The sequence below is a fragment of the Canis lupus genome, chromosome 4 (assembly GCF_011100685.1).
Source record: "Canis lupus familiaris isolate Mischka breed German Shepherd chromosome 4, alternate assembly UU_Cfam_GSD_1.0, whole genome shotgun sequence".
NCBI lineage: Eukaryota > Metazoa > Chordata > Mammalia > Carnivora > Canidae > Canis > Canis lupus.
Window position 1 is genome coordinate 48,010,834 of NC_049225.1, and position 26,257 is coordinate 48,037,090.

General features: G+C 35.0%; 1 pseudogene; it reads left to right on the top strand.

Moving 5' to 3' along the window:
* Positions 1 to 5,240: 5,240 nt before the first annotated feature.
* LOC119871720 lies at positions 5,241 to 5,322 on the top strand (annotated as a pseudogene).
* The last annotated feature ends 20,935 nt before the right edge of the window (positions 5,323 to 26,257 follow it).

The following is a 26,257-nucleotide window of genomic DNA, read 5'->3' on the forward strand; positions in this document are numbered from 1 at the left end:
ACCAGTCTATAGTATTTTGTTACAGCAGCCCCAACAAACTAATACTAACACTAATACAAAGAAAAAAGTGATGTTTATGACTCCAGTGTTTAAATTTTTCTTTTTATTATAGTGTTTTCCGTTTCTTCAGTAGTTTATAATAAATACCAAATGACAGGACAACAGTCCCAGGTTAGGGGAGAATGCTTACTGTTAGTTCCAACATGTGGAATTCTCCTCTCTACATGACTTCTCTTCAGCTCCTGGTAGATCTATGCAAAGTTAATGTGATGGCAATGGCTTGTATATACAGTAAGTGACATTATCATGCAGTCAATAAAATGGTACAGTTTTTTCTAATGTAATACAAATCTTGGAATAGGAGAACATTCTTAATACAATAGGAGAAGCATTAGCACATACAAAAACTTTGCTTTATTAACAGCTTTGTTCATGTTAGCAATTTTGATCTAATTTAAGTGATGTTCCCATTATAGTGGCAAATTGTGTTTTCATTAATACAGTGAGAAAGCCATTAATATGAAAATTGCTCATTCAGAATCACATTAGTGGGTGCTTATCCTATTATCACTAAACTGATTCTAACCTAGGTGCTAAGTAATCTGAATTGAAGGATCTTATAGCAAAGGAGTCTTCATACTTCTTTAGCAGAATCTCATTGGCTTTCTTATAGTTTCTTGACACCTTTTACTGCATCATCTTTTAAAGTCATATAAATTAGTATCAACATCACTATTAGTTTATTCCTGAATATTATTCTATCAATTTTATATATTGACACATACATATACAACTTCACATTTGGATCTCATAATTACCCTTAGCATGTCTTCAGAATATTAATAAGTAGTATGTATGAGTTTGGGTTCTCTGGTTGTAAGCAACAGAATCTAACCTTGCCCTCTCATGCAAAAAAAAAAAATTATTAAAAGGCTATTCCACACAGAATAAATGTGTGGAACAGGCTTAGAAACATAAAACAAAAGATTTCTAGAGAGCTCTGGAAGGGGAACTGGAGCAATGATCATTCCAACAACAGTGGTTAGGTCAGTTTGCTCTGTCAGAATGAATGATTGTTTCATCCTTCTTCCTGTTTTCCTATCAAGTCCTCAAGTTCAGTAATACATCATCTGATCGACTCAGCTTAGGTTCTGTGTCTGGCTGCTTGCTGTGCCAGAGTAATCAGGAAGATCTGTTCACTTTTGCTTCCATCCTTAAAAAACACACAAAATGGGGGAGAGAAAGTTCTCCCCCACTAATAATTATGGTGCTGCTGAAAGGAAGTAATGGAATTGGTAACCTTAAACTGAAAGACTCCATCACAATTATACACACGGAGTACTCTACCTCAAGGGGAAATTGTGGTCAACATTATTTCCACAATTACCTGGTTCTCCTAAAGTTTCATCCCCTGGAACCATTGTCTTGTGATTTTCTTTGGCTATGTGAGCAAAAGTAATAGGTGTCTCACATCTTGATAAAGTTTTTAATTACAGTATTCAACTTTCCAATTCTCCTCTTCCTACTTCCAAAACTACCAAATCTGGAAGGCAACCTTCCAGATGGTGGAGCCTCAGTCAACTGGAATCCCACGATACAGCAAAGTAGAGGTTTTCTATTAAAGTAGAACATGTAACAAAAACAAGAAATGGATATTGTCCAAGTCACAAAGCTATGTGGGTTTTGTTATGGCAACCCATCCTAGAGACATACGTGAAATAGTAGAAGGAATACAAACAATGTTAAAATTAAAGCTGATCCTTATTGAATATATATCCTTGAACAATTTTGTTGATTTCTTTGTGTCAGTTTCTTCATTTATAAAGTGGGAGAATGGATACCAACAGCACAGGTATGATGTAACGATATTACCTACACCTATGAAGTGAGAAGGAAAAAAAGCTAAAGTCAGAACACTTGAAAATACCAGTATTTAAAGTCAGCATAGAAAAAATGGTTGTTTAAGGAGATTGGAGGTCAGCATCTAGAGAATTAAAAGTAAAACTAGGGGAGGGAAGAACTACAGAACAAGAAGAAAAAGAAATCCTACAGTCATAACAAGATAAGGTATAAATATATATTCAGTATATGACAACTAGGTGATAATGGATGACTTCATCAGTAGCAAATAGACTACTTCATATTTGTTTCAAGCAATAAATATATATATATTTTATATATATATAAAGTGTTTGATATTAAAATATTGAGAACTAGGAACACCATTAAACAGGGAAAATTGAAAATATCTTAATTGTGGTGAGATATGGGAGGAAAAGTATGCAAAGGAAAGACAGAAAGGGAAACTATAAATGATTAAAAACATTTCTGAGCACCTTGATGGTATGTATTAAAAGGAGGCATGTAAGTTAAAGAAGATACATTTTGTGAAAATATTTTCACATAGATCTTTACCAAAAGCATCAATGAACTAAGTCAAAAGATGATAAACTCCTAAAACCATTGTTCTCCATATGGATCTTACATTAATTATTTTTGAGAAAATTTGCATGTTAAATGGAAATAGCATTGTGTAATAGCATATCTGAAAGGATAGAATTAATCATATAATTAAGGTTCTAATTCCCAGTGAATCTAGAGATTTCTTGTACTAAATATTCTCTAAACTAAGATGTTCTTTCTTAAAGTTAGTTTTCACTATGTCCCAAATGTATCTTATTTTGACCAGATAATTAGTCTGAAAAAGATACATCAATTTCTCACCCCAAGATTAGAATTAAGAATTCAAAAACCCTCAAATTTATAAAACCTTGCACCACAATTGGATCAAGAATTTTATTCTGAGTTCTTCCCTGAAAGAGAATGATCTGGCAACATCACCTTCTGCAAGTCATTTTCTCCATTTTTAAAATGTAAGAAAAATTCTAATCACTTTTGATAAAAGATAAAAAATATTCCCTGAGTATAAATTGCCAATCTTGAAGAGTATAAAGTCAACCATGAAGAATTTTCATTAGATCACCTTTAACCTCTTATATCTCATGACCATTAAAAGAGAGCTAATTTATAATGCCTTTATAATCCCATAATTTTTTTACACAAACTCAAAAATATTTTTTCTGCACTGCAATACAATCTCTTCTCCTTTCTCATAAAGGATTTAGCTTTAGATTAAAATCTTCCAGGGATGTGTGTGTGTGTGTGTGTGTGTGTTACATGAGTCAATAGTAGTTCTACAATATAATTTATGAGAGTGAAAAAGAGAAATTGTTACTTTTTACTTTCCAATAAAGCCTATATGAATTAGATGACATATGTCCCTTGTGTATTTATTTCTAACTTACAATTGAAGTTCTTAAAAAAAAGAAAAACAATTGAAGTTCTTTCATTTTTTTATCATGTGTACATAGATTGCATGCTATGGAGTCAGGCTGATCCAACCAACCTATTAGACACATACTTGTGTTTACCATGTAGTCACTGCAAGGAGGCAGGGTTTCAGTTTGGGACCTTACCGTGGATCATCCCAGGGTTGGGACCAATTACTATGGCAAGTCTTAGGCATTTATTGCTGATCACTGCAAGAAATGGTCATATAGACTTTGGGAGGCTAAGATTTTCCCTTTTCTTTTAGGAGACAGATGTGTCATCCAAGTCTCAGGAATAATGATGTACATAAACTACAGATCAGGCGCAGCTGTGTTCAGAAAGAGTGAATCCTCATCAGCATTATACCCAGTGCATTCTAGACCACCCACAGGTCATTCTTTCCTTCTTGCTGTCTGGATTGCCTCCAAAAATATTTTTAATGAGATTTTCATTGAATTTCAAATCAATGTGCCAACTTGAAGAGAGAGCAGAGAGTAAAAAAGAAAATGGATATAATGGGGTTACAAAGTGGAAAGTATTATGGTCACTGACTATTGAAATTAGATTTTATTACTATGTTTATTTTTTTCCAGTGGGCTTAAGATGTGGTATTTGTCCTTATTTTGAAATTAAAGTAAAATATTTAAGTGTTGGAGGTAGGGTGGGAGAGCACTGTACTAGTTAATGCCCTGTTGCCCAATAAAGATGAACCTTTCCTATGGGCAATGCATTCATGTCTAATGCATTTTATTTTCTGTCTGTTGCTAGCTCTATTATTATCCCATAGTGAACATTTCTCATATAGGATTTAACCCACTATTTCTGAGAACAAGTATTCAAATCTCTACTTATTTCGAGCATAGATATTTGTAGATTTTTCTACTCATCTGGAATTTTCTTTACAACTTCCTAAAGATTGGGAATTCAACAGGCTCTGTTGTCTTTTGTTCTACAGAAGATGATTACCAACAGGACTAGTTATTGGAAACAAGATATGGTTCAGAAACTACTAAACTTCAGGGAAGCTTCTTGACAATTTCTTTCCAGATTTCTGAGAGCAAAGTTTGTCTGTTTATTCTAATTCTTTTGCTATTGTCTACTGGAAAAAGTATATTGTTCTACCACAGAAAATGTTGTTGGATGGTTTGCAAAGATACAAACTGCTTGTCAATTTCTTTGAGTTCTGCTCATTATCTATAGAGACTAAATTGCAGAATATCCAAATGAGCTCTGTTGTGTGGGGAGAAAAATGAATCATACTGACGCTCAGGACTGGAAAATAATTTATTAAAATGTGGGTGGTTGTGGGTTTGGGTGCCTGTTGATTGAAGGAAGCTCTTCTAAGTAATTGTTTTCATTTAAAAGACATACCTTGTCTGTGTGTGGACTAGCTCTGCACTTTCCAACTTATGTTGTTCTCAGGTTCTTCTTACCTTAAACTTTGTTGTTGTGTCTCCTATTGTACTTCCTGTTACATTTTCTGATTTCTTATATAGCCATTTATTTTAGTTGCCCACATTAATAACATTATCAGATCCAGGGACATGGATTTGAGAGTAAGAAGTTCATTTTTGAGGTGATCTCAGGAGCAATGGTAGGGAAGCAGGAAAGTGAGATATGGAAAGGAAAGTAGCAAAAAAAGGATGAGTTCAGGAATTAGATTATTATGTTGTTGACAACTGAGGCTAAACCCTGTGACCTCTGGGAACAGAACAGAACATGCTTCAGAGTTGTTTCACTCCAACAGTGAGTAAGTTGGGGCATTTATCCTCTTGTTTCCTTCCATCATTGGTTCAGGTTTACTTCCAGGAGGTCATTAACTCCCTAAACTTTTAAGCCTGCCCCATATTTGAGCTAAAAATGCCAAATAAAGCCTATACTTGGAAAGGTGAATTTACTTACTGAAAGAAAAGACTATACTTTCAGGCTTCATTTCTATAGTTTGTTACTAGAGAAGTTTCTCTGAATGTGTAGAGTACTTGCTAAAGCAGCCATCAGTGTGCACTGAAACAGTGAAAAGCAACAGAAACACATGGAGGTACAGACAGCTTCATAGTAGTTACTAACACTAGGATTCCCTTTTCAACAATTGTGGCTCTTAAGTTTTTGACAATAAAGTATAAAGCAACAACTACTGATCTGGCTTGAAGAAACTTAGGATAATTAACTGATTTTTACTTATAGATATTACAGAACTGGGGCACTGATATTTCCAGTTAGCCCAACAATGGACATACTGATGTGGGCAATATATTCAGCAATCCCTAAAGAGCAAACACAGAAATCTGTGCTCAGAATCTGTAGCCTATTCACAAAGCCTATTTGAAGGGAAAAAAGCTTTCTTCCCACATTTCTTGGAGCCCAATATGAGATATTTTCCTAGTCAACATGTCAGTGGTTGTGCTGCTCTTTTCTTACTCACCTATCAGTTGTTTCTTTTATTCTCAAATATTGGAAGATGCAACTGGAATGGCTTAAGCAGTAACAAAATATTTTTTTATTCACATAACTAAAATGTGCTCTGAGGGTTCTAACTTCAGGTGTGGTTATACTCTAGGACTTGGTAGCAATCAAGACCTATTCGTCAACCTACATGCTCCAATTCAGCAGAAAAAAAAAATCTTTATTCCCACCAACAGTTAAAATAAAACCCTAGACCTGACACTCAGAAGTGTAATTGGATAACTGCATTCCATTTTAATTCCTGGACTAAATACTGTCATTGGGAAATAGAATGACGTTATAGTCTAGACCCGAGTCATAAGCCTCCTTGAGGGTGATTGTAGAGAGGTGAGAAGTAGAGTGGGGTGAAGCCTAGATCTTCTAGAAGATAATGCATTGAGAAGGAAGCAGAGGCCAGTTTGAGTTGTATTTTCTATCATTTTATTCTCCAGATGAAAATAAAGGGAAAATATGAAAAGAAAATAGTATAGGTTCTGACTAGTGTCTACACTAGTAGACTACATCTCTACAGTATAGCTATAGCATATCTTCCATATATCCTACTACTGGTTATATTTCTATAGTCAATATATTCCCTTTCTTACCTCTATAAAACATTTCTAAATAGCTCTAGTCAAATATGGTGCTTTCCACACCAGTATCCCATGAGTATAGCTATAGCTTCTCAGCCCTCTTTATGCCCAATCTAGAAATGGTCCCCAAAGGCAAATCTCTCAATAGGTTCCCTAGCCCACAAATGGCATTTGTATACTCCCCAAATTGGAACAATCATTTTAAGCCATATTAAAACATATCACTGTCAATATATTTTTTAAAAAACTAATAATTCTATAACTATCAAATTGTATTAAACTAAGCACAAGAAGCCACCTACCCATTTGTGAATTACTTCCACTCTCAGAATGATGCCTAAGTTCAAAAACTCTTCCTGTACAAACTTATTTTCCAGTGGGTTAGGTGTTTTTTAAATGAAACTAGAAGGAAAGTGATAATTATTTTTATTTATGAATAATCTAAATAGTTGCCCAAATAGGGAATTTCCTACCACATATTATGTATTTTACAAAAATCTATTTACCTATGATTAGTCACTTCATCATTTAAGATTTCTAAATTTGGGATCCCTGGGTGGCTCAGTGGTTTAGCACCTGCCTTCGGCCCAGGGCGTGACCCCGGGGTCCCGGGTTCGAGTCCCACATCGGGCTCCCTGCATGGAGCCTGCTTCTCCCTCTGCCTGTGTCTCTGCCTCCTTCTCTCTCTCTCTCTCTCTCTCTCTCTCTGTCTCTCATGAATAAATAAATAGAATATTTTAAAAAAATAAGATTTATAAATTTGTCTCAAATCCCTATGCCACAGAATCTGGTAAACTCAGCGTCTCTCACAATATCTTTGGAATTTCTTGGGAGTGACAAGTATTAATTGAATTGAACACCTCATTGCTGTTGGCTTATTTCCTGATCCTGTGTGAATTCCTTTTTCTTCACTTTGCATCTCACTTCTTCCTCATGACATCTCTGCTGGACTGTGACCCAATTTATTTCCTTAAGTACCACTTCAACAACACTAAAGAAACTGCAGACTTCTGCTATATGTCGGTCAGAAGTTCTCAAACTTTAGCACATGTTATAATCCTCTGGAGAGCTTGTTGAACCTAGTTCTCTGCACCCCATCCCCAGAGTTTCTGCTGCAGTAGGTCTCCTGAGAATTTGCTTTTGTAACAAGGTCCTGCATAGTGCTTTGGCAGCTGGTCAGAAGATCACACTTTGAGAACCATTTATTTAGAGTAATTAGGTCAGGAGGAGGGTTGTATTACTATGAAGATAACTTAAAATTGAAAAACAGATTTCCTGGGACATATAGGTGGCTCATCTAGTTCAGCATCTGGCTTTGGCTCAGGTCATGATCCCAGAGTCCTGCGTTCAAACCCCACATTGCATCCCTGCTCAGGGGGGAGTCTGCTTCTCCCTCTCCCTTTGCCTGTCACTCTGCCTACTTGTGCTCTCTCTCTCTCTCTCTCTCTGTCAAATACATAAAATCTTTTAGAAAAAGAAGGAATGAAAAAAAAATAGATTTCCTAATTTAAAAAGTCCCTCAACCGTTTCCATCTTCCGAAATTTCTCAGTAGTTATATTGCAAGTAGAGAATAGGTCTTCTCATCCCCTTTTTTTTCTCTTTCACTCTCTCTGGCTCTCTCCTTTCTGAAGGACTGACTTGAGAAACTCAAAACTCCTCTTATTTTATTACATAGAACACATATGCTATTACTGTCTCTGTCTCAGACCTAGCCTATCTGGCTAAACTGAAGGGCTATTGCTGAAGATTGTTCTTTCCTATCTATATATTTCTGCTACTGGCTCTTAAATTAATGGTTTTATTATCTCAATTATATTTTATAATAAATTATTATGGACTTTGGCTTTCCATTTTATAAATATAAGTCTTTATAAGTGTATTTAGCTAGCTTAGAATCTTTTATTTTCATTGCACGTATCATTTACCACATGGCTATGATTACAATAATAAATATTTACTGGATTAATATATACATGATTTTTTTATGTTACATCACAGATTAACCTTGGAAAATACAACCTGTATTCAGAGTGAAAGAGGCAGAACATTGAAATGTGTTCTTTTTTATAAATTGTAGCAAATTTTGCTGTAAAAGGCTTTAATGAAGGCTAAAACTTATGTTGGTTGTGGTGGTAGTACTGGGGTTTTTTAAAGAAAATTACTTTTCATAGAGTTTATTATGTTGATGGGAATCAGGAGCATATTAATTGCTGGTAAATAATTGTAGTTTTCAAAGATGGAGAAATGTTCTTATAAAAGAAATCAGGCAAAAATGTCCATTTCTTTCTTTCTGTCTATCCATTCCTTCCCTGTACCTAACCAATTCTAATTCTACCCCTGCAGAGTACCCCCGGACTGAGTCAGCTCATTCAGATGTCTGGAAACCTTGCTGGCTCCCTTTTCAGCCAACTTTCCCTCAGCAGATGTAATAATACCATTGGTAGATCTTTGGGGGATTTTCCTTTCTGCTTTTCACCCTCATTACTCCTGCCATCTGGTCCACTTCTGTTTTACTTCCATTTAGCAGGTATGTTCCCATCACCCCTCCCATACAGACCTAAATGAATCTCTCTACTTCAGCATGGCCCTGAGTTTGGACAGGTACAGGGACAGAAAATGAAATAATGCCAAAGTCTTAAACCCATATAGATATGAAAAGAAAGACCTGTGTCCAATCAAAACAAGGAGTCTTAATGTTTATCCTTCTTCAGGAGCCAAGATACTTATTTCTTTTCTTTTGGATCTACACGGGTCAGATGAAAACAAAATCCTTCATTTGTTGCCAAATGAAGATCATGTTTTATAGGTTCCAAACTTCTCCTTTTCTTTTGGTTGAAACATTGTGGCTTATACCAGTGAAATTTGCCTGGCATTTGACATTTGTGGAATACAATGGCTGCCTGCACAAATTTGTTGAATGACTTGTTATTGTTGATGCTTCTTACATGCTTAAATATATTATCAAACTCAATCATGTTCTTGTTCTTATAGGGACATAAAAGATAAATTCCATCCTAAAGTAGATATTAGTTCTGTTGAGAGACATGACTAAGTATGAAATAGCTATCATCATTGTAAAGCCATATATTTTTTTATTCCTCAGACTATGAAATACAATAGAATTGCAAAGAATGAAGATGCAGTTCTGGATGGATGAAGAGAAAAAAGTGATAAAAGTGGGTGATGAGGGCAGTTTGCCCACTGAGATGAAAACACTATACATCTGTTTGAATCCCAAATTCTATTTAAATGTTATTCTAGATATAATGATCTAAGATTAAAGTTTTAAAAAGTATTCCACATTCAAACCTGCTGAGAAGACAAGAAGTAGATTAGGCAGTAATTGATAAAAGTTAAGATTTTACTTCAGTGGCTGAATCTACCGTCATAAGAAAATCTTTTTGTAAAAAAGAGATTCTGCATCTCTATATTCCCACAATTGATTTGTGCATTTTGTGGGATACAGTAATGAAGAAATTAATACTACACAAATATATGTGGGGGTACCTGGGTGGCTCATATAGCGTCTGCCTTCAGCTCAGGTCAAGATCCAGGATCCTGGGATTGAGACCTGCATCAGACTCCCTGCTCAGTAGAGAGCCTGCTTCTCCTTTTCCCTGCTATTCCCCCTGCTTGTGCTCACTCTCTCTGTGTCAAATAAATAAATGAATAAATAAATAAATAAATAAATAAATAAATAAATAAATAAGCTTAAGAAAAAAATATATGTGAATTTTTATGTGGAATAACATCTTTTGAAATGCCTGCTAACCTCTGACGACCTTCATTAGGGTAGGAACAAAAGATTTGAGGTACACAACTGCTAGTGGTAGGACTCTGTCTCTTGCATGGTGACGATTTGCTTCCCATATTCTCTGGCTCCATTGACTCTGGGACCAAGTGCACTCCTTATGAAAACTTTTAAAAGAAATTATGAAGAATCTGAGGGAATACTTCAATGTAAAGAAGCACTGAAAGGCAATGAACTTTGGGGTCAAAATAGAACTAATGTGTCATCTTACTGAAAGGATGCAATTTGTAGTAAATAAATGTATATGATGAAGTCATATAAAAATACAGCTAACAACTATAGAAATAATCCATGAAAAGTTTTATTGTGGATAAATTTGAATGTGCAACTTTTTATTTTCAGACTATTTTTCAGATTAGTGTAGTTTCTTAAAAAATGGTATGACTGGCATGTATATTAATTAACCTGTCAGAATGCACCTACATGTTTTTATATATTATAAAAATATAAAACTCTAAGCAAAGAATTTTGGAATAACCTGCCCTTTTTTTCTTTCACATAATCTAATTATCATTTTAATTAACATTTTATTACCTTTAGAGTAAGTAAGTGTACGAATATCAAAGAGAAAATTCTCATCTTTTAAGGATAATGATACCTACAGAAATCTGAAAGTTCAAAACCAGGAAGAAACCAAGGCTCACCTATCCATAGTATTAAACTTATAGAATTAATACTAAATAAACAAATTGCCTATTTACTACTATATTTACTAAACTAGGTGTTTTACATGATAGAACTGCATGTATACTGATTTGGAAATCACAGTAAATTGAAATATCTGAGGGATTTACGGGGATACGAACTGGAGTTGGAGTGACTACAGCTACTGATTTGAGGATCAGAATATAAGTTAGATATTTAGGGAATATCCTATGAAAAGAGAAAAGAGGACCCATATACATGTAGTTCTTAGAAAAAATCTTAGGGATTTAAGTCATTGATAAAGGAGAGAGCCCTTGTCAACTGATTAGAAAGGAAATGTGTCCTACAGTGTTCACATGCCACATGGATAAGAGAATAAGAACATCAGGGAAGGTAAGCATGTGTGAAGCTGAGAGAAGAGAGAACTTGAGCTTAAAGCCAGAGGGGATGGGATCCCTGGGTGGTGCAGCGGTTTGGCGCCTGCCTTTGGCCCAGGGCACGATCCTGGAGACCCGGGATCGAATCCCACATCGGGCTCCCGGTGCATGGAGCCTGCTTCTCCCTCTGCCTATGTCTCTGCCTCTCTCTCTTTCTCTCTCTCTCTGTGACTATCATAAATAAAAAAAAAAAAAAAAAAAAAAAAAAAAAAGCCAGAGGGGTTACAAATGGTAGCAGTGTCTCTTGAGTTGGGACATGATGGAATCTGAACTCAGAAAGGAAGGTTTAGCTTTTAGACACAAAAAGAGAAGATGAGGATTTTTCAGAGACTTAAAAGAGAGACCTTAAAAGGGTGAGTGCAAACAATATATTGGATTGGGACAAACAAAAGCTGAAGCTCATTAATTCAGCCTTTACAGGCACATAGTAGTGGAACCACATGTTAAGAAGACTGAGGAGATATTAGATCCTAGAAGAGAAGAGAAAAAGTCTGAAACAACTTAGGTTAGGTACATACTGAGGAGCAAGCAGGAGATAAATAAAAGGACTGATTAGCAGCAACAAGAAACAAGTTGCCTTTGGATTATCATACTTTATAGGACAGAGTAAGAATACTGGTCTTATATTAAAAAAAGAAAAAAGCTTTGAGTTTTATCCCAGTGACATAATAATTTGGCCACACTGCTTTGTGGTGGTATTCAGGTCACAGTCTGTACAATGAATAAGTGATTTTGTATCCAGAAGAAAAAAATGTGGGTTTATTATTAACATTTACCAGGCCAAAAAAAAAAAAAAAAAAAAATCTAAAACTCTCTTGATTAACTCTATTTTTGTAAATAACATCATGTTCCAGATGTGTTTGACTCATTTTTATCATGGGTCCAAGAAAAAAGAAAATCATAGAAAACCATTCTTTTCTCAAGCTGAGTTCAAAATGAGGCAAAAAACATCTGTAGAAACTGGGCAATGGAAAAGCCAAGAAATCCAGTCTGCTTCCATATAGGAAAAAATGACATAGTTGAATCTCAAGGTAACAATAAACATGAAGTCACTCTGCTATTATCTCAACAAGACATTTTCTGTTTATTTGGATTTTTGTTTTGTTTTGTTTTTATGTACCAGGCATTGGAAAGGAAGGGAAAGATTAAGCAAATAAAAGTGCTTTTATGTTGTAAATTCACACAACATTGCCAAACCCCAAGGAACAAAATACTGTTCATTTTCCATGCCTTGGTACACAACAAATGGGCACAAATGTCTAACTTTTTCTAAAATATATGCAGGAGATGTAGTGGAATGGAGCCTTTCTAAATATCTGGCTAACAAAATGACAGAGTTAAAATATGAAAAGTAAGTGGAGAAAAGAAATAAGAAAAATTTCCAAGATATTGTATAATTAAAGTCAAAGGAGTTTATGACATAAAAATGGCTTTTCCTCAAATTTATCTTAGAGTGCATTGGCTGCTAACTGAAGCAAAAGAGAAAAAGTGATCAAGTGATATTCATAGCGAACATTGAATTAGAGATCAAGATAGGTTAAAAGGTTCAAGTCAAATACTGCCCGGGGATTTTCATTATTGCTGTGCTGAGCAGAAAGAGATAAACCTGAGGGGCCCAAGGTTTACCGATTTTCAATTTATTAGCATAAACCAACCTCTCCAAATTACATGTGTAAAACCTTAACTGACTACCTAGGAGAGACCCCTCTGATGAGACTATATTCTGGTTCTACTTTTTTTCTGCCTCAGGTTTAAGCCAATGCTGTTTTAAATCACTGTGTAAGAAGATCTGTTCGAACTTCACTAGTTATTTTAATTCGTCTTACTTTTTGTAACATTGTTACATTGCCTTTTCTTTTCACTTTTAACATAAATTTTACATACATGATGAAGACCACAGATACACTTTAAAGAAAACTAAACTTCCTGCTGGTTCAATGTAGAAGTAAATAGGAATCTCAATAATTTTAAATAACTACTATTACGTCTTAATTATGTTTGGGGTCTTTATTATCCTAATAGGAGAATAGTTCAAGAGATATCCAGTAGAACTTGGATTATGGTACACTTGCATGCACACAAAGATTTAAAACAGAAAACACTGGAAAAATTATTTTCACTCCATTTAATTGCCTAGATATTTCCCTTAATTTCTATGTTGAAGGTGAGAGAAAAGTGTAGAGAATAGAAAAAGGTAGAGAGAGAAGGGAAGAAGGAGGAGAGGGAGGGACAGAGGGAGAAAGGAAGGAAGGAAAAGAGGGGGAGGGAGGGAAAGAGAATAGCTCCAGATAATTGAATGGTAAGTCAATTTATAATACAAGAAGCTGAATGCAAACAGAGGACCTAGTAAGTAACTGACTTCATGAGCTTCAATTAGTCACAGCCTAAAAGGGTTTTGATTTCCTCATGAGGAGGTTAATCTAGAATTTAGACTCCAGATTATTTCTTAGGTAATTGTTAGTTTCAAACTTCTATTGTTTTAGCATATATTCAATTTTTATCACCAAATAACACAACGAAAGACTCCCGTTTCAGGATGAGAACACATTAAGAATTGTTTTGAAAAATTGGAGGTAATTGTGGTCTTCAGAAGAGAAGGGAATTTTGATTGCTTGTTATGCTCTAACACATTCTTCCTTGCATTGATTGGGAATAATTGGCAAATGCATCTCTGTCAGATTTATTGATCATTTTGAAGACAGCTCAACTAGGTTTATATGTGGATATAATCATGTGGGAGTAACAATCTAGTAGAATACAAGACTTTATACCACTATACAGAGTTCAAGGCTTTAACATTCCCATTTTCCTTTTTGCTTCATACCCAGACTTTTAAACCACAATGACAAAAACTGAATGCTTCATCTTTAAGTTGTATAGTAGTCACTGTTGACTCATCATCTGTGATAAAACTTGGACTGATTTTTTTGTGTGTAAAATTTACCATTGAGGTATTATTTATTTTTTCTACCACTGATTATTATTTATCTTTTTTAGTACTGTTGACCCTTGAACAACATGGGTTTGAACTGCGCAGGTACACTTACATGTACCTTTTAATAATTATATTGGAATAATGTTTGGAGATTTGTACAATTTGAAAAAACTCTCAGATGAACCATATACCCTAGAAAAAAATTTTAAAAAGGTATTATTCTAAGAATACAGTATATAAAACATAAAATAATGTGTTGAGTATTTCTATTATCAGTAAAGCTTCCAGTCAACAGTTCTGTTAGTAGTTACGTTTTTAAGGAGTTGACATTCATAAGCAGATTTTTAACTGTGCAGAGGATCATTGCCACTAATCAATGCATTTCCAAGGGTCAACTGTATTCTTGATTCCTTGTAGTCATGAACCTTTTATGTACAATGATCAGAAAGATTCTACTCTGGGCAGAGGAACAGATAGGGTCAGTCTTTATTTCTTGGAATTTACTGCATTTGTCACTATTTCTCCCTTTTTTGGGCAGTAAATGCTATCAAGTATTTACTGACTCTAATTTCTGCTATACATTTAAAGTGTTTGCCTTTGGCCTAGATAATTTTCTAGCATCTCCATCTCTCCTTTGCTTAGAGAGGAAATTCTCCAAAAAATGTTGGCCATACAAAATGCCAAACTTAAAATGTGATCAGAATTGGTATTTTGTCAAGAAAAAAAGAATTGTATAAGGGTCTGATTTAGTCACTCTTGTAGAGATTGGAGAAAACATGAGATGAGAAGTATAGTCTACCTGAATATAGTGTGATACAACTTCACTCTTAATTTTGGTTTTTGATTTATTTTATCTCTTAAAAATTTATTTGTTTTAAAGAGAGTGAGCAAGCAAGCATGAGCACAAGAGGGGGCAGGGGTGGAGGGAAGAGAATCTTCAAGCAGACTCCCTACTGGGCACGGAGCCCACAATATGTGACTCTATCTTATGACCCATGAGATTATGACGTAAGCCAAAATGAGTCAGATGTTTAACTGACTTAGCCACCAGCGCCCCTCCATTTTAATTACAATCAACCTCATATTAAATAGATATTCCCTACTAAGAGTTGATATGGAGGAACTGGAGCATATGGAGTAGAATAAGGTTTTTTTTTTATCAACTGCCAGGGTTTTAATCCAGTCACTTTCATGTACTAGCTGTGTGACCCTGGGCAACTTCATAGGATTTTTGTATTTATTACATAGTGTAATATATAAGGTATTTATTACATAGTGTAATATATAAAGTAACTAGGGCAATGCTAAGCATATAAAATAGGGTCCATAAGAGCTGGAACACCTGACCATTTCTAGTTTTCATATTATTTGGGGGTATATTATGTTACTGCCAAATACAATTATGTTTTTTAAAGAATATTTTATTTATACAAAATGATACACAATGATGACAATATCATTACAACAATATATTCAGTTTATTTATGTACCCGGAAAAAAATATGAATATACCATAATCTATATTTAAAACCACGAAAAAGGCACATACTTACATAACACTCTGTAACTACTACTTGCTATTACCACTAACTATATAATTACTAGAGTATGTTTGTGGAACTGCTTACTTACAAAAAGCAATCTCAGTGATGATGAGTATACATTTAGCAACTTTAAAAAGCCGACAAAATATTGACACAATTTGCACGAAGATGACTGTTAATGACAAAAATACCAAACTGCATGTAAAAAAGACAAATTTTAAAAAATAAATTAACCAGAATGTGAGAAAACAATATGGTATAGTGGAAGCAATAAGAACTTGGATTGGAGTTAGACCCACCTGCTTGACTTACTAAATTTATTACTTTGGACAAGTTGTTAAACTTCTCTGATTTAGAGTTTCTTCATTTTTATCTATGCTAATAATTCTACCTGCCTCTCATAGATTACCCATTTTCCCCCATTATCTATTAAGGAAATCATGTGCAAATTTATTAAAGTTGCCTAAATAACCTAATAATATAGGAATATTATACACCAGAAAATACACCAGAAAATAGCTTAATATTGTCTTGTAATTTGTGGCAATTCTATTTTAAGGTACATGAATTGATCCATAAAAGTATGATACCCAGTCTGCTTGCTAGACTTTTTTCATATTATAAATAAAGAATTCCTGGCTATGTGATCTCACTTGAAGAATGGAATGTGAACTAACATTTATCACCTTTACTGCACCAGCATAATGCTACATGCTTTTATATGTTAACTAATTTAATTCATTTTCTGTTAGCTCATTTAATTCAGCCAATAAATGTATGAGGAAGACTAAAGATGGTTAAAAAGAAATAGCCTTTTAACTCACCCTATTCCCTATTTCAATTAATGCCCACGTCAAAACTCCCTTTCTCTCTGATTGTTTCTTTTACATCCTCTATCTTTCTTTTGTAATCTATACACAATAGCTGGGATAAACTCTAATTCTCTAGACAAAGAAAGTCATAATGAATTGAAATATATTATTGAGTAATTTATCAAACATTTATATATGCTATACCAAGTTCTTTTTAAAGTGCTTCGTAAATGACTCAATCTCCTAACTACTCTATGAGAGTATACTATTATAGTCAATATTTTACAATGGGGAAGATGATGTATAGAGATTAAGTAACTTGATAAAACCATATAGCTGGTAAGTAAAGATATCATCCTAAACACAGCCCATGCAGATAGATAAAAGGATGAAAGAGCAATTAAGAAACTTAGAAGACAGATAGGTATGAGTTATGGGAATGGTACCCTTTAACTTCCAAATAATAGTTAACTTTCAGAAGCAGAGGAGTGTTACTGACTATGGTGTTTAAATGTTATCTATGGCTTTACGTTTGCTTGAAAATTAAAGAACTCATTAAGAAAATACAGAACGGTGGCAACATCAGTTAAGTTTGGGTGATGGGTGTTTGGGTCTCCAAATGTTTGAATAAATCCTGAAAATTAAAATTTAAAATAAAAAAAAACCTTCAAAGTGATCTAAGAATGGAATGTTCAGAGTTTCATTTTGTAAAAAATAAAACATATGTACAAAAGAACTAAAGAAACACAACATTTTCTGTTTTTGTTACATTTAGAATGATGCTTTTATAAATGTTCTTACATTATATTAAGATGCTCCTGTAAAGAACAGTTGCTATGGCTTTGGTATCCCATCGAGAACCCAATGTATGCTTTCTAAGTTGGACATATTATATTCCTGGTTATATATTCCAGTTCCATAGTTTTGACTACATTGTGAAAAGCTTCATGCATCACTCTTGGGAACAATTGAGAGATCTTTTGACTATGGAATATGTCATCACTTTCTTATATCTGTTACTTCAACTTTCATGGTTTTTTGCCACTGCATATTCTACACTCTTCAAATTTCAAAAAGTGACATTAGTCTTTCTTTAAAACTTTAATTAGTTTAAATGAACTAACCAAATACTCCCATTAAAACCTTCCTGAATAATAGGATTTTACTCACCTATACTAAAAAGTACTGTCTAATAAGGTTTTTCTTTTTACAGATTTCCATTGTTTTGAATACGTCTATTGCCAAATGCAGTCATTTCCCAAATGATTACTCTTTAAGACCAATGTGACATTGCTGAAAAGATTGATTGGGATGAAGATATACTCTTTTCATTAAATGTTCTCTCTGGACCAGAGAAAAGTAGAAAATGCAAACAAATCAACAGTTCTGACCATCATTTAAAAAATCCCATGGGTGAGGCACCTGGATGGCTCACTCAGGTAAACCTCTGACTCTTGATTTCAGCTCAGGTCATGATCTCAGGGTTATGAGATGGAGCCCCATTTCTAGATGTACACTCAGCAGGAAATCTGCTTGAGATTTTGTTTCTCAACTCTGTCTCTTCCCCTCCCTTGCTTTTTATCTCTTAAAAAAAGAATCCATGGGCATGGGAGATACAAGGGTGTTGCTGGTAGAAGAAGGAGAAAGATGTCTGCTCTTAATGTTTATTTTACACTAGACCCTTTATAACAGAATTTCAGATTATTGATCGGCATTGCCTGATTCCATTTCATCGAGTCCCATGAGAGTTGAAATTGCAGACTGAGATAAACTAAAAGTACCAAGTTCATCATGTTTCAAACTGCTTTTTCAGGGTATTGCTTTCCCTTGGCTACTTCAGTGCTATTCCTCTACCACTGAGAGGTTGTAATTGCAAAATGGATGTGAGGGAACAGCTTGAAAAAAAGAGCAGTTATGATCTGATGTCATATCATCTGTGATGTGTGTCTGAAAGATTTATGCCCCAATTAAAGAAGCCTTGATTGAATTTTCTGATAGAAAATTGTTTTGGTCATTGGCACATGTGTTGCATATTCTTTGATCCAAAGTCTGTTTTGCTTTTGCTTGAAAAGGTTGAGGGAAAGGCCTAGGGAAGAAAAATACTATAAGTAGAAAGGAGGTAAAATGTATCCTATAATATAAAGCAGGCATTGGGATTTAGTGACCAATAATTTACAGTAAAGAAAGAGTTTCCAGTATTTTGTTGTTGTTGTTGACATTTCAATCCCTCATTCACTCATTAATTTATTCATTCAACAAATATTTATTTATTCAACACAAACAGTGAATACTCCTTTGTGCAAGGCACAGTTTTAGACACAAAGGATACATCAGTAAATAGTATGACAGGGACAATGTTCTCTAATTTGTAGTGAGGGTTGTCAGCCAGTAAACAAGGAAAGGAATGAATGAGTGAGGATTTCCCATAGTGACTAATGCCATAAACAAATAAAATAGAGTTCAAGTGATTAAAGTAATGGAAATTGAGAATCTTCTTAGATGAAATATAGTTTACAAATGGCTTCTTTGAACATTCAAAGGGGCTGACCATGTAGCTATTATCTATTTGGGGTAAGAAGGATGAAAGGAAGGAGTGGTCAATATCAGAACATTCTAAGCAAAAACAGCAAATACAAAGCCCTAAAATGAATGTGAGCTTGACTGAGTCTTAAACTGAGCAGACAAGTGGTGGGAGGAATATTTTGAATGTGTAGATTATGAGATTAGAGAGAGAGAGAGAATCAAGAGTTCTATTATAGAGGTCAATGTTGCTCAAGCCTTTTTGCACACTTAACTATCAACTTCTAGGCTTGGAACCAATTCACAGTCATAATGCACAGTACCTACACATCAGTTGAGAATCACTCCTGTGGGGCTTTGCAGGTCATGGAATGGATTCTGCATTTTATTCCAAGTGCAATGATAACACATCTCTTCTTGAGTGTCTTTTGGCTTATACCTAACAGACTGGCAAAACCCTTACTAAACACATCAAAAAACACCACCATCTTATCAGATCAACTCTCTACATACCCAAACTTAAAAAATTATATTTCCCATAACCAAATATTTAATAAATACATTTTGAATTTCAGAATTCACTTTCATATTTCCTTAAATGCCCATCAAACTACTTCCAATCCTTCAACCTCCCAAGAAGTTTTTCTTTTTTCCTTTCTTGTCTTAAATTTGCCTTATCACACACACAAGCACTGGTGATTTCAAAGTTATAAGCAGCAGATGCCTTAAAGCATTCAGAATGAGACTCCCATGAAATGAAAGAGGAGGAGCTGACTTCTTAAGCAGTAGCTTTTTTTTCCACACGGAATGAAAGAATTTTAAATGTGTCATTAATTATTTTGATTTCAGTAATACAAACTTATCTCCAAGTGAGCCCAAGTATTTAGCATCATCAATCTTGACTTTCAATTCAGAATGCTTATCTTGGAAGTTCTAAGTGCCCCTTCGTCCAGACATGTACTGAGGGCTCTGTGGTGTTATATTAGAATGTTTTATAGTATGCCATGTTTTTAAAATAAGCAAGTTTTTACAACTTATGTGTGATCCTACTTCTCAGCCTTCTCTCTGATAGCCCTCATTTTGCTGCCAAAACTCTCCTCCTCTTTAATGGGTTGTTATTTGGAGAGCTATTGATGCATGGGGGGCTCAAAGGGTGAAAAGAATAGATTTGAAATGGTTTCATCACCTTCTGTTTTGAAGGTAATAATGGAAACAAGAGAAGTGTTAATTTGATTTGGGACCATGAAGGGAAGATTTAAGAACTTAGAATAATTTTAAAGATGTTGATAACTGTAGAAAATAATGTGCCATCAGGGTGCCTGAGTGGCTCAATCAGCTAAATGTCTGACTCTTGATTTCACTCAGGTCATGATCTCAGGGTCATGAGATCGAGCCCCACATTGGGCTCTGGGCTGGGCATGAGCCTGCTTAAGATTCTCTGTCTCCCTCTTCCCCACCCCACCACTGCCCCTCCTATGTGCTCTCTCAGAAAAAATAAAAATAAAAATGAAAAAAAGAGAAAGGAGAAGAAAGAAGAAAGAGAAAGAAAGAAAGAAAGAAAGAAAGAAAGAAAGAAAGAAAGAAGAAAGAAAGAAGAAGAAGAAAGAAAGAAAGAAAGAAAGAAAGAAAGAAAGAAAGAAAGAAGAAAGAAAGAAAGAAGAAAGAAAGAAAGAAAGAAAGAAAGAAAGAAAGAAAGAAAGAAAGAAAGAAAGAAGAAAGAAAGAAAGAAAGAAAGAAAGAAAGAAAGAAAGAAAGAAAGAAGAGAGAAAAAATGCCATCAACTTAATTTCCTGTTGTTTTGGTTAAAGGCACTAGTAGTGTTTTCTAGGTCAAAAGCAAATAGTGCAGATTTTATGTATTTGATTACCTTGATGTTGAATGAAATGGATGGCAGAAAGGACAATGAGGCCAAATAAGATTCAGCTCCACTGTGTCCATTTATCAGATCCTGTGAGATTAACACCATTGAAACACAATTCTCATTAGAAGATTTTGTTTTTCTCAAGGACATTGACTCCCTGGTGCCCTGCACCTAAATTGGAGTTTTATGAATCTTGATTACCTTGTGGAAAATGAAATGTATCAGAGAATTCAGCTTTGCATCTATTTGTGCAGGGGAGTTAAATTTATTTCCTGCCAACATCAGCAAGTCTGATTTTAGAGAATGCAGCTCATTAGAATAACTTAACCATATTAGAATATATGCTGCTCCATTCCTCCCTGCCAGCTGCTCTGGGTACTATAATGCATCCTGAGAAGCCAGAGAGAAAGCAGACCTCCACTGCACCTCATTCACTGATTTTGTTCAGACTAGGAAATGGGTTCAAATAAAGAGTGCATTCTAACAGTCAGGGTTCACATATGTTCTGCCTCAGGATCTGGACAAGAGAAATTCCTATAAGAAAGTGGAGGACTACCATAGAGCCTGTGCAGCAGGCAAATTCAAGCCATAAGAAGCACAGGGTAGTTAGAATGTAGAGACACACTGGTACAGCGACCAGTTTCTGATGGATATTTGAACTTTCTTCTCTTCTCCCAGCTTGCAACAGAAAGATTTTGCTTATGTTTTTGGGCTCAAGATCTATTCTGTTTTATAACTTTGTTATAATATCTTCCTCCATAGGTATGATCTATCCCATTTTTTTCCATCTCCAATGTTAGTGTTTTTCAGGCCATTATCATCTCATACTTGTGTTATTGTGCAATCTCCAAACTAATCTCTGCCTTTAAATTCTCAAAGAACATTGTTCCACTCACCAGTATACACACAAAAGCACACACTTGTTCTCAGACATAAAAATCCATTGTTTCCAATATTAGTAAATTTACTAAAATATATTTATAAAATTTCACTAATCATCACTAAAAACATAAAACATTGACATCAAAATATTGATATGTTTAATTATATCATTCCACTACTTGAAAATCTCAAATGTTTCTTCACTTAGAATGAAAAGCAAACACTTTAACCTGGCCCCAAGAGCACCCTACTACCTGTTGTAATTCAGGTTGGTATCAGATCATAGAGATTAAGTAAGGCATCATTGGGACTTTACACATAAAGTGCTTATTACAGTGCCTAACACATTGAAAGACCTCAGCAAAATACTGTAGTAAACAACACCATGGCATTATTTCAATATAAGGTAGGCTTAGAATAATCAGGCTGTCAACTCACAGTTTCTTAACTATTTGAATTTGTCATGTGAATTGCCATGTCTACTTTTAATTATATTGCCCCTCTCCTTTTACCTGTGTGTGTGTGTGTGTGTGTGTGTGCACGCACGTATGATTTTGTGTCCTGTCTCCACTATTTCCTGGTTCCATACAAGTTGGTAACCTCTCTAAGCCTCAGTTCTCCTGTCAGTCGAATAGGACAAACACAACACTCACCTTCTGGACATGTGAGAATTAAAAGAAATAATGCATGTCAAACACTTAGTATAGTACATGGCACATAGTACACATTCAACTGATATTTTCTGAATTATGAATTTCAGGTTCCATGTTCTCTGTCAATCTTTTCTCAAACAGTCCAACCCCTGTTGGTTCAATCTTTATTTTAAAAATGGTCTGTGTAATTCACTTGGCATAGAACCTTTGCCTTGTTACACCATTGTCACTATCTTGAATTATTTTTGCCCTCCAAAATGACTGTTGACTTTTAGAAGAAACAAAGAGTTATACTCTGCCTCCCCTATTTAAAGTGTCTACCATGGTGAGTTTCCTTCATCACTCGTACCCACTCACTCATTCATTCAACAAACACACACCATCATGTTGAAATAATACTTGGATTACAGTATCTGATCTCATGGGATTAAGAGTTTTATAGGAAAAAACAGGTATAATATTAAGAAGAGTACAAATAATTAGCTATTAATTATTAATTTTTAGTTAATAATTTTTTAAACTTTACATCACTAATAGAATATGTTTTCTTTTTTTTAAATTTTATTTATTTTATTTATGATAGTCACACAGAGAGAGAGAGAGGCAGAGACACAGGCAGAGGGAGAAGCAGGCTCCATGCACTGGGAGTCCGACGTGGGATTTGATCCCGGGACTCCAGGATCGCGCCCTGGGCCAAAGGAAGGCGCCAAAGCGCTGCGCCACCCAGGGATCCCTGTTTTCATATATATTATACACATTGTATACACATGTACAGAAATTAAAACTAAAAAGAGGGAGCTTATATCATGCCACGGCCAAGAATCAATGACCTAATGCTTTTGAAAGTTTAGAATTTTTACTTCTTACCACTTCATCTTTAGGTGAGATGGGGCAATATCATTTCTTAGTTTCTCTGGCCTTCGTAACTATTTCCATTAAGAAGTCTTGTTTTTGGAACACCTGGGTGGCTCTGTGATTGTCTTTGGCTCAGGTCGTGATGACGGGGTCCTGGGATCACATCTCGCATCAGGTTCACCACAGGGAGCGTTCTTCTCCCTCTGTCTATGTCTCTGCCTCTCCCCCAGTGTCTCTCATAAATAAACAAATAAAATCTTAAAAAAATAATTCTCGTTTTCTTCAAAGTATGAACATGATTCAGGGAGCCTTATATCATCTTCTGGCTAGTGTTCTCTATTAATTCCTATCAAAATAATTGTATGGGGGATCCCTGGGTGGCGCAGCGGTTTGGCGCCTGCCTTCGGCCCAGGGCGCGATCCTGGAGACCCGGGATCGAATCCCACGTCGGGCTCCCGGTGCATGGAGCCTGCTTCTCCCTCTGCCTGTCTCTCTCTCTCTCTCTCTCTCTCTCTCTCTCTCTCTCTCTCTGTGACTATCATAAATAAATAAAAAAATAAAAATAAAAAAAAGAATGAACCAACATTATTTAAAATAATAATAATAATTGTATGTCTTTAGCACATAACTGAATGCCCAGACTGTTTCTGAGCTGCTGAAAAGGAAACAGGACACTGAGGATGGAACAGTGTGTCAGCAACAGCTGCTCAAACCTAATATGTAGAATCTGTTAGCTAAGCTAGCTCTAAAAAGTAGCATTTATCAAGAGCATTTATTAGGAGGAAAAGGAGCACATGGGAGAGACTAGTGTTTTATTGATCTGTGAGAAGTTTATTTTTCCATTCTGCAATGCTAAAGTAATCAATTTCTTAAATAAAGCAAAAGTACCAGTATTGATAATCTCAATGGATGTTTTAAGTTTTCTAGGACAACAGAGGTATCATATTGACATTGTAATAACACAAATGCCAGGCTTGATTGTGTTTGACACATTCACTGGTGGGGTTTGATTGCTAGAATTAATCCCTCACTGTGAAAGAGATGTTTTCAAGATGTTTAGTTTACAACTGGTGAATTAGAAGGATATAAAGGACTTTTTATTTCATCCTCTTAGTTGGCATAGACATTTCATGATCACAGAAAGTCAAGAAATCAATGTGGGATTGTAAAAATAAGAGTACTTAAAAGTCCAAACTGGTGATTTTTAATCTGTATTATATAACAACCCCTAAGATTGAACATTTATTAGTGGTTTATCATTAATGTTTACTTGTGATCATTATAATACTTACTTAAAATAGCATATAAGTGTGTGTTTTTTGTAAGTCTTTCTTTAAATCATATTTTCGTATCAGAGGTCACTATGTAGTGAGCTACCCACTACTGATTTCCATTCTATTCCTGTTTTTCAATTTAATCAGACCCACGCCCATGGTGTCCCCTGCCAAATTCAGAATACAGTTACCGATAAGGAGGATAAGATGGAGGCAACTGGTGTAAGCAGCTTTTATTATACCTACAGCTACATTTCATGTTGTCATTAAAAGTCTCTAAGTCTGGGGGCACCCAGCTGGCTCAGTGGGTAGACTCTTCATCTTGGGGTCATGAGTTCAAGCCTCATGTTGGGCATAGAGCATACTTTAAAAAATATAAAAATAAATGTTAAAGTTTTTAAAAAGTTTCAAACTCTGGTCAACTTCCATGTTGACCAGACATGTTTGATGGTCAACGTTCAATTGTTATTCAATTCAGGGATACAGAAAAAAAACAAAAAAACTAAAACTAAAACTAAAACTGACCCCTTGTATGTCCTCTTACATTTTTTATTATACTTCATTTCATTCTTGCTTTTCAGAATGAAGATAATATTAAAAATATTCTACATATATATCTCTGATTATATATCACTGATTAAATGAAAGAAACTACAATCTCAGGAGGTGCTTGATAGATTATAAATTCTAAGCATTTTGTTATTTTTAAAAAGCCAGTGTACCAATATATACTGGTTCACATAAGAACCAAGCAAATCTGCTAAAGTATAGAAGGAAAAACAACTGAATATATATTTCAAATCAGTTATAAATCATCAGTGAAAGAAAAGTGTTTTAAATATTGCAAGAGTAATATGACTATTTTCCTAAAGTATGGGCAGTAATCCAAGAGATTCCAAAAGAACTTAGCTTGTACAAATCTTTAGCAAACAAGCTCAGGCACAAGTGCATATTTAAACACAGTCTTGGTTGTTGGTTTTCTGTTTTTGTTTTTGTTTTTTTTTTTAATGAAATGCATTTTGGAAAAAGAAAATCATCCATAATAGGTGCTATTGAGGGATCCCTGGGTGGCGCAGCGGTTTGGCGCCTGCCTTTGGCCCAGGGCGCGATCCTGGAGACCCGGGATCGAATCCCACGTCGGGCTCCCGGTGCATGGAGCCTGCTTCTCCCTCTGCCTGTCTCTGCCTCTCTCTCTCTATCTGTGTGTGACTATCATAAATAAATAAAAATTAAAAAAAAATAGGTGCTATTGAAAGGTCAGCAGCATTAAGCAGTGATACAAGCTAAAATAAGAATGCCTTTAGGGAGTGATAGAATCCCTCATAGGAAAATATTTGCCAGCGTCTTTTGCAAGATGGTGCCATAAGAAAAGAGATTAAATAAACTTTACATATGCTATGTGATAATACATTTAACACCTTGCTCAGTGAAATTTTACTTGCAAAGCAATTTATTTCAGTGAAGATAGCAACATTTTTTTGTGATAGCTTGTCAAATAGCTGTAAAATTAGTTGATTAAATGTTGTTTAATGATAAAAGAAGAATGTACAAGTGGCTCACTTGTCAGAAGCATGGTGTTTAGGTATTGTTGAGGCAAGGACTGAAGGAGGGGAGGTAAAGATGGTTACAACCAAGACAGTTAAGAGACTGAAGACTGAAAGA